The 18,288-nt window shown below is 40.3% G+C and overlaps 1 pseudogene; it reads right to left on the bottom strand.

The window, feature by feature from the left end:
- Window positions 1-223: 223 nt before the first annotated feature.
- Window positions 224-18,288, bottom strand: part of LOC129133616 (transmembrane protein 161B-like) — a 172,349-nt pseudogene continuing 154,284 nt past the window's right edge.

Here is an 18,288-nt window from a genome sequence, read left to right as displayed (position 1 = left end):
TACCATAATTCAATTAGTTATCTACCATTTCAGTAACAAAAAGTAACAAATCCAGTTGTGATTTTAAACATAAACAATATTCACCCAGAAAACATAGAATAAGTGTTTAAGAATAAATGCTGATATGTTTTTTCTTAATATACAGTTTTTTCTTCATCTCCTCTTGGATACTTGGGTTTCTATCTAGAATTTGATTTCATACTTAGTCTGTCAGTTGATCAGTTTATGCGACAGTCAGGTACTGGTAATAGAAAAGCCCAAAGACGCTTGTGGAAAAGAGACAAGCAGCTAATCCACCAGGTGAGGAAAGACAAGAGTCCTCAGAATAGGAGATGAGTGAAAATATTCTTTAGGCTTCCCAAAGCCATTGTTACTGGCACTACAGTTATTTTTGTCTTTCCATCAACAGATGGAGACTCAGAAAAAATTGAACTGGGAAGCAGATTGTTTTCAACTGCAGTGTCAGAATTAGATTCTGGGGAGATGCCCTGTTAAAAAACAGAGTAACATATAAGAAACTTGTTGAATTAGATTTTAAGTTCTATTATTTCTAGCAACTCAATAATTAGTTTATATATATTTGTCAAACAAAAAAATGCCACAATTTTACTTATAAATTAGTAAATACTAATTGTGTCCATCCACATAGCTTCCTGATAATACTAGTAAGCTATCAGGGTAGGAATCACCTTATCTTTTAACATCTTAATTTTTACATGTGAATTAGTTACCTTGGGACCTTATCAGTGCTGGATGTGACTCATCTCATCAGATGTAGATGTCTATTTTATGATGGAATGAATCACAGACTAATAATGCTTATGTCTTTCTGTTCTCATTTGGCAAAATGAATGCTGGTATTGCATGGTAGGCTGTAAAAGACATCCCTCAAAAGAAAGAAAAAAACAGTGACATCAGATCTCCTAATAATGAAATAAACCCCACACCTTACAAATTCTGTCCAAAAAGTTCACTAAAGTTTGAAGTATTGAAAAAAAAAATTTCAGATATCCATAAAGTTAAATAAACAATGCTTTATACAGCTCATTGTTGAAAGATGTCAAAAGTAGCAAGAGAAGAGCACAGCTTAAAAGCTGTTTATCATCTGTTTGCCAAGAGGTCAAGGTGAGCCTTCCTGTGTATTCAGCACTGGTGAGGCCATACCTGGAATCCTGTGTCCAGTTCTGGGTTTCCCAGTACATTGACATACTGCAGACAGTCCATCTCAGGGCCAAAAAGATAATGAAGGGACTGGAGCATCTTTCATATGAGGAGAGGTTGAGAGAGCTGGGACTGTTGAGCCTGGAGGAGAGAAGGCTCTGGGGGGGGGGAATCTTATACCATATAAACACCTGATGGGAGGGAATGAAGAAGAGGGAGCCAGGCTCTTCTACTGCCCATTGACAGGACAAGAGGCAATAGGCACAAATTAAACCATAGGATATTCCATGAGAACACAAGGAAACACTTTTTTTACTGTGAGTGTGGTCAAACACTGGAACAGGTTGCTCAGAGAGGTTGTAGATTCTCCCTCCTTGGAGATACTCAAAACCCAACTGGACACAGTCTTGGACAACCCCCTGTAGCTAACTCTGCTTGAGCAGGAGGGTTAGACTAGATTCTAATTTTCTTCAGGAGACTGAAAATATAAATGTCCTATATTGAAAAGAACTCAGTTTTGTTCATCAAACGTTGCCTACCTAGTGTTTTCAAAAGCAGAGTTGAATGAAGTACCATTACCAATGGTGAAATATACTGCAGTGCAATTACACAAAGATAACAGAATACCCGAGCCACCTGGGAAAATAGAAAAGAGTAATCCATAAGTTTTGGGTCATCAAAACAAACATTTATGCATCTGTTCAGGAAAAACAAGGAATTTATTAAAAAAAAACCCAGTTCTTATGCAAACCTCCCCCCTATTTTACAAGTTTTATAGCATGTTTTAGTATGTGATATACTGTCTTCAAAAGACCTAATGAAGGTCCCTATAATGAATTCTAGTTTCAGGACACAATCCCAAAAGGAAATGCTGAAAGAAAATAATTAAAAGTTGTGGTTCTATTAACACAAACCTGAGCAATTTTGCTTATCCAAAATGAATGTTATAATTCAAATATTAATATTTGAATACACTAGAATTTTGTGAGCCATCTCAAAGCTAAATATATGATTATGCTAAGTTATTTACAAACTAAATACCATTTCAAAAATGAAGTACTGTGACTGTAGAAACAGTCCAAAGCCTGATCAAAGGTAAATGAAACTTTGGCTAATATTGTAGTCCCTTTTCAAAGTGAGATATTTGCAAGATCTCTAAATGAATAAAACCAGTGCTTTAAAAACAATGACAAGAGGAATTTTCATTAGCATTAATCAATAACAAAGCATTTAAATGATCTTTATTTCAGGTTCATTGAGAACCACTCAGATTTATCCCTCCCTGTTCCCAATCTGTTCCAGCTTTCTCAAGATTGCTACATTATGTGTTTTACATAAGCTGTTGACCTAAAAGGCTAGATGAAATTAAGAAGGTAAAAAAGTAATTAAATCAATGGAATAATAGAATCATTAAGATTGGAAAAGACCTCTAAGGTCATTGAATCCAACTGTTAACCCAATACCACTGTGCTCACCACTAAACCATATCCCAAATAAATAGCAAATAGCAAACAAGCAGTAAAAGTTCACTGGGCTTTAGAAAATAACAGAATACAAGGTGGCAAAAAAAGATGCAGGCACACCTGAAATTTTTTTAAATAGCTTTGAAGCCTCAAAAGGCTTTGAGATGATCAAGCATCAGAAAATTGAAATGCAAAAAAAAAAGCAGTAAAACATCGACAGAAGAAAAAGTATGAGACAAAATATTCAAAGATAATTGGTGGTGTATGATGAAAAGAGCAAATTTTTAAAAAGTAATGATCATTGTAGGAAAACAGGTAGGAAAGACTTTACTGGCAAAAGTACCAGAAGTAAAGAAAGCAGGCGTGGCTAGTAAAACCAGCTAAGATTATATTTAGTGGCCCTGAGCTTCTTAAAGTTTTTCAAAGTACTGGATAAATGGATTTAGGAAACAACACATACATTTAATCAATGAGATGAAAACTCCCAAAACTAAAACTATGCATTCACAACTACTAGAGCAGTTCTCTCATAAACAATTACTGATAGTTGTACTTCCTAACTTTTTTTGAAGTCCAATGCCAGTCACTTGGTAGGTTACTACATATATGAAATAACAAATGAAATAAATAGGGCAGGAGATCTTTCTCCTTTTTAATGCCTTTACTAAAAGTGATCAGCTTGGGTGGGGAGAACCGACGGGTCTGCCACTGCTCCCAGGAATGACACGGAGGAGGAGGAAGAGTGCAGCTTTGTCCGCTGGTCTTGCAGGCAGAGCTGGGGCTTCCGTCCTTACGCGGGCATCGGGAGATTCCCGGTTTTCCGGTTTGACATTCAAGGTCCTCTGGTTAGGGTGAGGGGTAAAAAGGGTCTTAGTGGATATTGGATTTTGTTGCTTATGTCTAGACATCACTTCGATCCGTCAATTTTGTGTTGGCTTGTTGTTTTTAGAGGTTTTTTGCTAGGTTTGGTGAGGGGCTTCTCCCGTTGCATGCTGGCTCAAAGGTCATTTGCATGCCACTCCGATGTCCCCTCCTCTTCACCGTCCGGGTGCCATCTTCCAGGAAGCAGCAGGGCGACGCCCGGCAAACGGAGCCGGCCAGCGGCTGCCCCTGCGGGACACGGCGATCCTGGCCGGTCCCCGCGAGGCTCTCCCGGCACGGCCGGGACCCGTGCTGAGCAGGGGGACGCCCCGCCGCTCCCGGGGCGGGTCCGCACTCTTGGGACACTCCAGGGCCGCCCCGCCCGCAGCGCGGGGCCGGGAAGACAGCGGTGGGCTGGCTCGGGGCAACTAAAAAGGAAACTATTAACAACAGGAGATTACAACATGAAATTATTAACAATAAATAGTTAGAACTCCAACTTGGCAGCAATCGGTTTAACTTGTGAACTTTGCAACTTTAAAAAATATGGACAACTTTTTTACTCATAACAACAAAGATTACAGTAGTGATGATCTAAAAACCGAGAGGAAGCTTTGTCCTATGGCATACTGCAATATTCCTTCTGGAATACACCCTGACACAGAAAGATTATCAGGCACTGCTATCATGCAACACTAGAAATAAGTTTATTTTGCAGGAAATGCATCTTGACTCCATATCAAGCTTACTATTTTCTATCTATCAATTTCCTCTGTTTGCTGACTTTATTACTTTGCTTTAAAAAAAGCCCCTCAAGTAAGTCTTTCCCTTTTATCGCTTGCTACAGTAACAAGATGAGCAGATGGTTTCAGATCTAGTCTAATGCATTTGAGAGTGGTCTCTCAGAACTAAACATGTCTTATTTTATCCCAACATATAACTATTGTATCTTAAATTTTGCCCAAATTTAGCAATTACAGTTAGGATTAGGTAACAACACTTTGCCCTTCTAAATTTTACTTCCTTTTCCATGCTGTGGCTAAGAAAGCACCATTTATCCTATACACTCCTAAGTTTCATAGAATCATAGAATTATCAAGGTTGGAAGAGACCTTCAAGATCAAGTCCAACTGTCCATCCAGCACTGCCACTATAACCCTTAAACCACTAAACCACATCACCCAGTGCCAGATCCAGATGGCTCTTGAACACCTCCAGGGATGGTGACTCCACCACCTCCCTGGGCAACCAATGCCTGACCATGCTAACAGTGAAATTTTTTTTCTAATGTCAAATCTGACTCTCCCCTGTCTCAGCTTAAGGCCATTTCCCCTTGTTCTCTCACTGTAGGCACAGTAGAAGACACCAGCCCCCACCTCACTACAACCTCCTTTCAGGTAGTTGTAGAGAGCAATGAGGTCCTGCCTGAACCTTTTCTAAACAAACCCAGCTCCCTCAGCCACTGTTCCTCATAAGACGTTTTCTAGACCCTTCACAAGCCTTGTTGCCCTTCTCTGGACAGACCCCAGCACCTCAATGTCCTTTATGAAGCGAGGGGCCCAAAACTGAGTGCAGTACTCAAGTTGTGGCCTCACTAGTGCCGAGAACAAGGGGGCAGTCACTTCCCTGGTCCTGCTGGCTACACTATTCTTTACAGAGGTCAAGATGCCATTGACTTTCTTGGCCACCTGGGCACACACTGGCTCATAGTGAGCTGGCTGTCAACCAGCATTCCCAAGACCCTTTCTACCCAACAGCCTTCAAACCACTTCTCCCCCTGCCTGTACTGCTGCATGGGTTTGCTGTTACCCAAGTACAGGACCTGGCACTTGGCCTTATTGAACCTCATGCAGTTGCCCTTAGCCCATTGACTGAGTCTGTCTTACCCTCAAGCAGATCAACACTCCCACCTAACTTGGTGTCATCTGCAAATTTACTGCACTCAATCCCCACATCCAGATGATCAATAAAGATGTTAAATAGGACTGGCCCCAAAACTGAGCCCTGGGGAACATTGCTAGCTATTGGCCCTAACTACTAGATTTAGCTCCATTCACCACAACTCTCTGGGCCTAGCCATACAGCCAGTTTTTTACCCATCAAAAAGTCTACCCATCCAAGATGCAAGCAGACAGTTTTTCTAGGAGGATGTTGTGGGAGATGGTGTCAAATGCTTTACTGAAGTCCAGATATGTAGAGAGCTTTTTGGATAATTGGTTAGCTGAGAAAGGACATTTCGATGTGATACTGATGGATAAGGATAGGGAAAACAAGCTGGGAACTAAGCAACCAGTGTCCAATCACTGACAAAGGTCATAGTGACCTTCGCTGAAACGGGAAGACGGGGGAGAAAATCGCTTGCCAGAAAATGTAGATATCTTAGGTAGAGAAGCTAGAAGAATGCAAACATAGAAGCAAAATAATTATTAGAAGATAGAAGTAAGTGTGGTTGATCCAAGTGTGCTTTAACCAATAATGAGCTCAGCTTTTGCAATATGTATAAGCTTCATTAACACCAATATAAATATGTGTGAGTTTTCAATAAACTTCGGGATTTGCTATTCACGCATATGGTGTGTCGCATTTCTCCCGCCGTTCACGACACAGATAGACAACATCCACAGCCTTTCCCTCACCTACTAAGCTGGTCACTTTGTCCTAGAAGGAGATCAGGTTGGTCATGCAGGACCTTCCTTTCATAAATCCATGTTGGCCGGGTCCGATCCCCTGGTTGTCCAGCATATGCCATGCAATGGAACTCAGGATGATCTCTTCCATAAACTTGCCCAGAATCAAGCTTAGGCTGACAGGCCTGTAGTTTCTTGGATCATCCTTCTGACAAATTCAAACTCAATTCATGCTGGACAGAAACACTCATCAAGACAAACATAAGACTTGCCAAGATATTTGTAAAGAATTCCTCATGGTGGGATCTCTTAGAACAAAGGAGGAACAACTTAAGACAAAGCATCTGAATAATATGGATGATGTATCTTTGCATATTTTGCATTGCAGAATTTTTTTGTAATGGTACTATTTTTATAAAGGATATAGTTTAGGAAGCTTCATTCAAATTTTAGTTCTGGTAACAAGGAAGACAACAAACCAGACATTTATGTTTTTCTATGAAGAGCATTTGCACAGAGCACTCAAACATATATAACCTTAGTGCAGTTATACTTACCATTTTTTGTAAATCAATTGTACTTATTCTACCGGCTTCCTTTTTCATCTGATCCATGCATTTCTGGACTAAATTCAGATGGGCCTGTAAGTGACTGCATATCATAACCAACTTTAAAGCACACAAAAGGATTATAATCCACAACCGCATGGTGTCAAATGTATCTTCTGACATTCTGTGGATAAAAAAGGTAATGTTTTTTTCTAAAGGTCCCCTACCCCTACAGAGTTATTTGTTTGCATCATCTGCAAGGAAAATGAGAAGGTTGTGAAGGATTGTCTCTGTGTGTTGTATCCCACGGTGAAGCTGGGGAAGAGTGTGAGGAGGAAGAAGTGGCAGAGAGGAAGTGTTATGAACTGACTGCAACCCTCATTCCATGTCCCTCTGTCTTTCCTGGGAAAGGAGGTAGAGACTTTGGGAGGGAAGTTGAGCCCAAGAAGAAGGGAGCAGCAGAGGGAAGGTGGTTTTAGATTCATTCTTATATCTCATTATACTACTCTTTAATTGTCAATAAATTAAATTAATTTCCCTGAGTCGAATCTGTTTTGCCCATGATGGTAATTGCTGAGTGATCTCCCTGTCCTTATCTCAACCCACGAGTCTTTCATCATATTTTTCTGCCCCTGTCTAGTTGAGGAGGGGGTGATAGAGCAGCTTGGTGAGCCCTATTACAGCATTAGATCCAAATTAGAACCCATTTGTTTGCAAGCAACTCTTAAATGCTTGAATTTTGAGTAACAAAAAGAGGACACTAAAAAGCAGGCTCTTACAGATAATTTCAAGTTTTGTGATATATAGTTCTATATAAAATCTCCAACTGCCTTAGATACATTGCTAAAGCACAACTTTCATTAACTGAAGAGTAAAATGGAAACAACATTTATATATTTGCAATGTTTTATGCAATACTTCAGTGATCAGTTATCTTAGAAGCATCTTTTAAGTCTAGAAAGCAATACAAGTGACAGTAAACTATATCAGTTTCAGCTCAATTTGAGTACTACTTTGAATTATGTTAATAAAATGACAATGACAATTACCTATGCTACTTAACACAATATTGATTTCAGATACAATTATTCCTGAAAATTCTTTCCATTTTTATTCTTTAAAATATTTTAGCTGGTGAATGCCATATGCACTTCATCTTCACACATATTTTAAGACAAGTTTCATACTACTAAGGACCTTAGGTCAGTTCTCATACCAATGTATCTCAATCCTCTTCAGTGAAATTACTTCTGTCTTAGACCAATAAGTAAGACACAAGGTATTAGAAGCTGTCAATGACATGATGTTCTGTCCCTAGGAAGAACAATGCAGAACTCTGACACAGACATGCCAGAAGACAGCAGCTCTTTGGAAACCACTGCCTTACCATTCTTCATTGGATTCAATACTCTGCAACTAATTCTCATTCTTCCTAAACAACAGAAGCCCTTTACAGCTCAGTTGGAACTTCTACAATACCTTTCATGAGAGATGCTAGTCACAGCCACAGTTTTAAGTTTTCCATGTTGCTATGACTTTTACAGGGCACTACTTTGACTTAAGGTTTTATCCTCAATACCCCAGAAAGAATTTTTAAAGAGAATCTTACAAAGGTACGCTCTCTTTGCCAAAAGGTGGGTTCATAATGTAGTCCTTAGTGATTGGTTTTACCCACAGTAGAACCATAAGTAAAGGAGACAAGAAGTTTATATGCAGCAATGTTCTGGAAGAGGGAAAAAAAAGGAAGTGAGTTATTAAATACAGTTACCATACTGTTGAAACTGGTGGTACAGAAGAGTAATACAAGTTTTACAATAGGGGAGAAAAGGTAATTAAGAGAATTACTTCATTTTTTAAAAGTATGGCTTAAGTCTCAACAAAACAGTAATATTACATACTGTGAAATCACACTGGTTGTGGTTTTTAGATATTCAAGCAAAGTAACCAAAGGAACTACATGCATTTTACCACACTATAGTAAAAGATAGTTGTTGAAAATTTCCATACAATGGCATAATACAGAACTGCAGAGGCCATTACTGTTTTAGTCTTGAGTAGGTATCTTAGATGGATAATTATGGAAAATATGTTGCTATAATGTGACTTTTTTTTGCTTTATTAAAAATGCACTCAGATTATTTTCAATTATCTAAACAGACTAGAAGAAACACTTTTCCCAGGTCAGATCATCCAGTTTAATGAAGACTTTTACTTAGGAAGCTTAAGGAGCAATCTGAAGCATTTCAGTAACTTGTGAAATAAACTTCTACTTATTTAAGACAGCCTATTGCATTAGTGGACTGGTGTCGGAACTCAGTACATCCCTCTGGATGTCCAGAGTTGCCGAGGACCCCGTCAGGGGGCTCGGAGACCCTGGCATGCTGCCCAGAACACCTGGGGATTTGATTTTGACCCTCGGAGCAAGTTACCAGCTTTGTATGAGGACGTGAAATTCACACAGGTTTGAATGGTGTAATAATAAAATATTCACAGGGTGAAAATGTAGATTTTAGGATTTTTGGTATGGGGGTTATGGGGACAAGATGGAGGAATCAGGGTCTGTCTAGTCCTTCTTTCTTCTTTTTGTTCTCCATTTTCTGCTGTGATGTTGGCACTTTGGGATTGGTTTAGAGTAGAAGTGCACTGTCTAACATAGGTGATAGGTATTGGGAATTAAGAGTAAATATGATATACGTAGTTTGTAGTATAAAAAGACGATACCGCCTCGGGGGCGGTCAGAGTGCTTGTGGCTGCCTTCCTGAACAGATCTCGGCTGGGCAGAAAGAGAATTTTATAGATAAGAATTAATAAACAACCTCAAGACCGAAAAGTGAGGAGTCCAGACTCGTTCTTCCGTTGCACGGGCTGAAGCAGAGACATCCTGCGCATCTCGGGGCAGCAAATATCTACAGCCAACCCGAGAGACTGGAATGTGCCAAAGAGTGGCAAGAACGACTTGATGTTTATTTGAGTAAAGGTAGAAAGACTGAAAGATTCTTGAAGCAGGATCTGGAAATTGAGTGAATGTGTAGGAAAATTGTATGAATTAATTAAGAGGATTCAAAAATATATATGTAAAAGGATGCTGCTAAAGGAAAACCAAACAGGCAGTCAAAATTAAAATTGACATTAGAATATCTTAATTCTATTTTACCCAAAATTTTATTCCCTATTTATATATGCAAGATTCATGTTAGTAATTTTGACCATGTTACTGAGGTGACAATTCATCATTTGCCTAATCTCAAATTATTTTAAGTCACTGGTCCCTATAAGTCTCCCATTCTGTAATTATAGAATCATAGAATATGCGGAGTTGGAAGGGACCCATCAGGATTCTCAAGTCCAACTTCTGGCCCTTCACAGGACACCCCCAAGAATCCAACCATGTGCCTGAGAGCATTGTCCAAATGCTTCTTGAACTCTGGCAGGCTTGGTGCTGTGACCACTTTGCTGGGAACCCTGTTCCAGTGCTCAACCACCCTCTGGGTGAAGAATTTTTTTCCAATAGCCAACCTAAACGTCCTCGACTCAGCTTCATGCCATTCCCTTGAGTCCTGTCACTGGTCATGAGAGTGAAGAGATTGGCACCTGCCCCTCCACTTCCCCTCATGAGGTTGTTGAAGACCGCAATGAGGTCTCCCCTCAGTCCCTCCAGGGTGAACAAACTAAGTGAAGCTCAGCCACTCCTCATATGACTTCCCCTACAGACCCTTCACCACCCTCATGGCCCTCCTTTGGATGCTCCTTAATATCTTAATGTCTTTCATATATTGTGATGACCAAAACTGCACACAGGACTCAAGGTAAGACCACACCAGTGCAGAGCAGAGCAGGACAATCACCTCCCTTGACCAGCTGGTGATGCTGTGCTTGATGCACCCCAGGACAAGACACGGTTGGCCCTCCTGGCTGCTAGGACGCTAATGACTTATATTCAACTTGCCATCAACCAGGACCCTCAGGTCCCTTTCTGCAGCTGCTCTCCAGTGTCTTGTTCCACAGTCTATACACATATCCAGGGTTGCCCCATCTCAGGTGCAGTTTCTGGCACTTTCTTTTGTTAAAATTCATACAGTTGGTGATTGCCCAGTCCTCTAATTTGTTGAGGTCTCTCTGCAAGGCTTCTGTGCCCTCAAGGGAGTCGACAACTCCTCCCAGTTTAGTGTCATCAGCAAACTTACTTAGTATTCTTTCAAGTCCTGTGTCCAAGTGTGAGAGTCTGTCCGAAATATCCCTCATCTGCCTCACGATCGTCATTGGGGACGACTGAAGAAAAGACCCCCCTGTCTAAAATCTCTGGCTCTGTAGGACAAAGTTACATGCCAAGGGCTCCGAGACCTGAGAGCATTGCTAAGCTATTGTACACAGGTGTGTTTGCAGTATGCTACACTGAGCCTAATGAGAAGAAGAAGGGGGCACTGTGCCCTTTTTGCAACAATAGCCTTGGAAGTTGTCTCACCTCTCGGCCTGGCTGGACTTCTCCTGAGTTTTGGGTGGTCCTCCAAAGAAGACCCCTCTCGCTCATTTGCAATCACCGTGACGGACAAACTGAGATGTAAGAAGCCTCTTCTACAGAGAAAAAACGAGACATGAAACCCCTATGTGAGAAGGCTCTGTCTCATACTTTCCAAGGACTGGGACTGAAACCCCCAACCCGGGGGAGGTGTGCAGGGGGAGGCAAGCTGACCAAAGGAAGATGGATGTTGCAGGTGTGAGCATTGGACCACAAAGACAATGGCTCTCGCCCACCACTGAGAACATAGACTGTGTGTACCCTTTCCAAATACCATTCTTTCCCCTGAAGATACAATAGACTACCTTTAATTCGGTTTCAAGATCTATTCCCCTTCCCCTATCAAAAAAGAGTATAATTAGAGTCCAGATGGACTGCAGCTCTGAGATCTCCCTGACGTAACAGGAGGATCCTTGACTGGACTGGGCCAAAGGACTTCGTCTCTATGTTTGGTAGCTATATCCCCCTCTTTCTCTCTCTCTCTCTTTTCTCTATCTTTTTCTCTCCCTTAATCCCTCTATCGCATTTTGCTGTGGTCATTCAATAAAGGTGCATTTGTTTCAATTATTACTGCAAATCCCCTGTGCCATGTCGGTTTTTTGCACTCTGAGATCAATCCACGAACCATCACGAAACCCGTTCGTAAGGACGGATCATGACACCAAGTCATTGATGAAGATATTGAAAAGAACTGGGCCGAAGATGGAGCCCTGCAGAACCCCACTAGTGACTGGGGCCAGCCTGATGTAACCCCACTTGCTATAACTCTTTTTGCTGACCCATTGTGTAATACAGTTATTCAGCTGTGTGCTGGACATTTTGTCCAGAAGCATCCTGTGAGAGACAGCAGCAAAAGTTTTCCTCAAGTCCAAAACGATTTCATCTACTGGCTTTCCTAGATCAACTAAGTGGGTTACCCTGTCATAAAAGGAAATCAGGTTTTACAAGCAGGACTTTCCCACCATGAAGTTGTGCTGGCTATGACTGATGACTGCGTTGTCCTCCATGTGATTTCAATACTTCCCAGAATAATCTTTTCCACAATTTTACTAGGCACTGAAGTGAGACTGATAGGCCTGCAATTTCTGGGGGGCTCCTTCTGGAAAATAGGGACAATATTCCCCAGCTTCCAGTCAGCTGAGACCTCTCTGGATTTCCAAGACCTCTCAAAAATGATCAAGAGAGGCTTTTTGATAACATCAGCCGGGTCTTTGAGGATTGTCTTTCTTGGGTTTTATTTTTCTCTCTCTTTGTTATTTTTTTCCTCTCTTTTTCTTAAGAAAATAAGAGCAGCAGATCCCACACAAGAGTCAACTGGGAGTTGATCATTTTCACAGTCATGGTCCTCCAGCTCAGTGCTCTGGGGGTCCCAGAGCCCATCATCAATGTTGAAGACCAAAGCGAAGAAAGCATTAAAGATCTCAGCCTTGTCCATGTCCCTGTTTGTGAGATGACCAACTTCATCCTTTAATGGTCCAATGTTATTTGGGCACTGCCTTTAATTATTAACATATTAAATATTTGATATTTCTGCCTGAGATCTCATGTGCCCAGATCAAGACAGATGTTGGAAAATTAGAGGATAGTTACAGAAAAGGCACAAGAAATTCTAAAATACTGAAAATCATAAAAATAAAAAAATCAGGTGTTTAAGAGGTGACTTGATAATCTACACAGACTGAAGCTTAATAGCAGATACAACAGTCAATAGCTTGCACTTGTAATTGGATGTATTCATCTAGAATGAGAATCCAAATCTAATATAAAGTAATTAGATAACAATTTACCAAGAGTAAAGGGTCCATTTCAAACATAGTTAAATTTTTTAAACAGGGCATTTTTTAGCAAAAATACACTTCAGTTTGGGGAGAAATAATTTACATATGAGAAAATCTAATGGTTCTCTTATGAAAGTGGCCAACCTAAATGATCACAATGGCCTATACTGCAGAATTTGTCATTATTCTCCATTTAATATTCAGAGTTTATGATCTATGAAAGACATTTAGAGTTGTTTCCTCAACCAGATAATGCTGAAGATAAATAGTTAAATACAAGAGAACATTTTACTTCAAAATTCAACAACAGCTGAAAATGAAAATGTTCCTTTAACTTGAACTAACCTTTGCGATATATATTCTGGGTCATCATAATGTAAGAAATACTGAAATACTTTAAAGGACAATTTTAATTTACTTTTTATTTTAACACTTTAATAATTGAATGCTTTTTTATATCTTAATCTAAATTCAATATTTATTAACGGAAGTTTTTACTGAGTTTTAGATTACTGAGGTTTCCTTTTAATGTGTTTCAACTTGACTGCCTTTCTGAAGCTATTTCTTCACTTTCTGGTTTTTTCTTTGCATCTTAACCTAATTTTATTAACAAAGACCCATCAAGAAGAAAAAAAATCTGTGGCTGCCCCTCTTCTTCCAGGCAGTTATTTAAATTTCCAAAAAGATAGGGGGGAAAGGAAACAGGAAGTATAACATTCATGGTGGATCTCTCACTCAAGGAAAGAAAAGGAATAACTCATATTCCACTTTTGAGGCAAAGAATGTAATAGATTGGCAGAGGGCAGGTTGAGCACAGTGGCATGTCACAGATCTGGAGATATGAAAAGCAGGCAGCAACAGAATTCTTAGTCAGTCACTACCTTCTTAATAGTTTGGATTTTTCATTTTCAGACATTAAACTGAGATTTAAGATTGAGTAACATATATATTGTATATATGTATATATATTTTCTCTTACTGTGTTATTTTTTCTGTTGCTAAATTCAGAGCATCAAGATGCATTTGAGCCAGTCGCAAGCCAGGGAATGTCAAAAAAGCACCAATAAGTGAACAAAGAACAGCCAGGAACAATTTGAATGTTAGTTTAGACACAGGACCCCGAAAAGAAAAGAAATAAGAAGGGAGGGGAGGGTGATGGATATCAGAAACTTCATTCAATTCAACAGTATCTAGCAGTAAATCAAATTGAAATAAAAATCAAGCAAGCCACCTCTTTATTTACTAAAAGAATAGAAATCTCTTCAGTATAAGAAAACGAAAACCTAAGCTCTTTCCTACAAGATATTAAATTTGTTATCAGAGAAAAAAAAAACCCAAAATACTAATTTTATATTGTGATTTACAATTTAGGCAATAAAAATAAAGAGTGGAATGAACTCAATTTTTATAATTTTAATAGAAGAACACATACATTTTAAGTTTAACTGGTCAAAGGCAAATTTTTATTTTTAAGTTATGCTATTCAAACTGTCAAGAGACACCATCATCAATTCAACCACTGCTGTAAACAGCAAAAGCATTGTGAATGTCTAAAAGGAAATGGACACAAACAGAAAAATTAATACAGAAATTAGTACATTCAGAATAGTTTATTAAAAAGAGAGAAAAGAAAGGTTAAGTGTTGCAGTGTGACACCATTTCCTGTTTCACCTATCCCAACCCCCCAGGTGTGCCAACCTCTCCTTTCCCCTCCCCCTTTGCCCTCCTGCTGAGAGCTGTCCATCAATCTTAACATTCCAGCAGGGTCGTCCTGTGGTTGGCAGAAGTTCAAAAGATGCCCCTCAGGTCCGGGCTCATTGGCCTGTCCAAGTGTCTTTATCCCTTGAGCCTTCCTCTCCTCCCACCTGGTTGGTGCCTCACCTGTCCCTTCCCCTCCCCCTGTCCCCGGGCTTAAAAGGAGATGGGACCATGCGGTCTGATTTCTGTTGGGAGCTGTTACAAGATTCAGAGGTCTCTCATCCTGGAATAAAACTCTGGATTAAAACTCTATGATAGAATCATCTCCTGTTTCTCTTCACTGTCGCCTGAACCTTTTCCACCAGAGGTAAACTGAGTTTCTACTATGCCTGGATTTGTTCCAAGTGCCTAGCTGCAGCATCCAGCTGGCCAAAGGTATCTCTGAGGTGAAACACCACAGCTGCTGCCTTTGACCCAGCAGCAAGGGTCAGACGAGCCCAGGCACGTCCAATCCGGTAATATTGGGATTAATATTCCATAGTTAAGAAACACATAAGATTCAGATGAAGGTTTCTTTCTCATTAAATATCCATATCTATAAATTGCATATTAATCTAAGTATATATTTTAAACTTCTGTTTCTCACAAATAAAGAAAATACAATTCTTATACAATACTTGAAAATTTCCAAAGAAGAAATTCAAATTTGTATTCCCACAGCGATAACATACCATATACAAGCATTTTAGGTCATGTCCTTAAGGCAAGGATTGTAACAGAATCCCGTTTACAAAACATAGAGGCTGTCTATGACAGTGATTGTATATATAAGCAATATCATAAGCTATGTCAGTCTATACAAAACTTGAATGCACTGTAGCAGGCAGATGTGCTTGCCAAGAGGAAATTACTAATATAGCCTGAAAACATGACTGAAAGTAAAAAGGAAAAATTTACTCCTAATTCCATTTTTATGGTAGCTTTTGCACTCTCATCCTCCTTCATACCACAGTAACTGCAAAATATACTTTTCTCTTGTTTTAAGCAATCTTTTCAAATCTGAAGTGATTGTTTAAGAAGCAGAATGAGAAATACTTTATAGTTTTTAACTGTGTTTTATGGACTGGAGTAATTTTGGAATAAAAAGGAAATACACAAATGCAACAAGTTATTTGGTAAATATTTATGGATTATTTTTATTAATCCACCTCTTCACATTAATACAGAGTTTATAACTGTGTATAAGAGCAAAGCATGCAAGACAAATGCTTGCTAAAAAAATCCAAGTGGTTCAGTTATAAATGCAACATAATGAAGACCAGTGTATTTCCAGAAACTTACTGGGATTCCAAACCCTGGTTTCAAGAAACTGCATAGCACTTTCTGAAAAATTTGAGAATCCTGCAGAGACATAAATCATATGTATAATATCAAAGTACAAATATAAAATCTCTTTTTTAAAAAATTATAGGTAACAGGACATATTGTTAAAATTTTTTACAAGCATTATTATTAACAACAAATTATTTCTAGCTTTTTCATGTGCTTACTGGCATGTCACAATGCAATAAAACTCAGTTATTAAGGGTCTTTGAAAACATTTCTGATATTTGTACATTTCATAAATCTGAATAGAACACTCATTTTTAAGAAGGTAAGTAACTTTTCAGTAGAGGAACTTGACTTTACTATGCAACGTGTATTGATTTTGCATGGCCTGGTTTTTGGTAGTGGAGGGGGGCTACAGGGGTGGTTTCTGTGAGAAGCTGCTAGAAGCTTCTTCCATTTCCAGCAGAGCAAATCCTTGGCAGCTTCAAAGACAGATGTGCTGCTGGTCAAGGCTAGGCCAATAAGAAATGGTGGTAATGCCTCTGTGATAACATATTTAAGAAGAAATATAAACAATAAAAGGTTGTTGTGCAGTTTTTATTTTGGCCAGAGAAGAGCAGAGTGAGAACATGTGAGAAGAACAACTATGCAGACACCAAGGTCAGTGAAGGAGGGGGAGGAGGTACTCCAGGTGCCAGAGCTGAGATTCCTCTGCAGGCCATGGTGAAGATCATGGTGAAGCAGGCTGTTCTCCTGCAGCCCATGGAGGGCCACAGGGATGCAGAGATCCACCTGCAGCCTGTGGAGGAGCCCCACACTGGAACAGGTGGATGCCTGGAGGTGGCTGTGAGCCCATGGGAGATCTGTGGAGAGAGAGACCCTACTCCCATGCTGGAACAGCCTGTCCTTGAAGTATAGTAGAGGAAATGTATTTAAATATCTGTATAGAGGCTTTGCCCCAGAGGTCCCGGTTGCCCTTGATGAGCTGCAGCTGCGATGTCCTTAATTGGGCTGCAGCTGTAACCAATGAAGATGACCGGGATAAAAGAGGGTGGGTTAGCCAGTCAGGGAAAGCCTTGGAGGAGCTCTGACCTGAGAGAGAATAGTATGCAGAAGAAAGAGTCAGTGAAGAGCTGCAGCCATGAGAACCCACCAAAGAGGTATGGACTTTAGAAATCTAATAACAACAATACGGGACTCTAGAAATAATAGAAGAACAACAGAAGGATAACAATTGATGACCCCGACGTGATAGTTAACAGAAGATAAGACAGCCAAGAGCTGCGGTGGTAGCTAGCAGAAGATAAGACAGCCAAGAGCTGTGGCGGCCAAGAGCTGCGACAGAACAGCCAAGAGCTGCGGTGGTAGCTAGCAGAAGATAAGACGGCCAAGAGCTGCGACAGAACAGCCAAGAGCTGCGGTGGTAGCTAGCAGAAGATAAAACAGTCGAGAGCTGTGGCGGCCAAGAGCTGCGACAAGATAAGACAGCTGAGAGCTGTAGTGGCCAAGAGCTGTGACAGAACATAGCCTTTGAGTCAGAGAGCTGTGAAAGAGTATGGCCTTTGAGCAAAGAGCTATGTGAGTTGTACATGGCCTGTGAGTCATGAAAAAATGTATGAATTGTATTTAAACATCTGTACAACTGTTAACTTATGTAAAAGAAAAGGGGGAAATATAGTAGAGGAAATGTATTTAAATATCTGTATAGAGGCTTTGCCCCAGAGGTCCTGGTTGCCCTTGATGGGCTGCAGCTGTAACCAATGAAGATGACTGGGATAAAAGGGGGAGGGTTAGCCAGTCAGAGAGAGCCTTGGAGGAGCCCTGACCTGAGAGAGAACAGCATGCAGCAGAAGGAGTCAGTGAAGATCTGCAGCCATGAGAATACGCCAAAGAGGTATGGACTTTAGAAATCTAATAACAACAATATGGGACTCTAGAAATAATAGAAGAACAACATTGAAGGACTGCACCCCATGGAAGAGTGTCCCAGGCTGTAGCAGTTTGTGGGGTACTGTTGCTTGTGGGATGGACTTGCGTTGCAGCAGTTTGCAGAGAATTATTGCTCATGAGCTGGACTCGTGTTGGAGAAGTTCATAGATAACTGTCTCCTGTGGGAGGGACCCCACAGTGCAGCAGGGGAACGACTCCTCTCCCTGAGCAGCGGGAGAAGCCATGGGTGATGAACTGACCATAACCCCCATTCCCTGTCTCCTTGTGCCACTGGGGTAGAGGGCAGAGCTGGAAGGAGGGAGGGGTGGGGGGAAGGTGTTTATAAGGGTTTTATTTTACTTCTCATTATCCCAGTCA

Source organism: Agelaius phoeniceus, chromosome W (assembly GCF_051311805.1).
Source record: "Agelaius phoeniceus isolate bAgePho1 chromosome W, bAgePho1.hap1, whole genome shotgun sequence".
NCBI classification, from domain to species: Eukaryota; Metazoa; Chordata; class Aves; order Passeriformes; family Icteridae; genus Agelaius; species Agelaius phoeniceus.
Note: the sequence above shows the minus strand (reverse complement) of the source record. Positions and strands in the feature narration are given on the sequence as shown.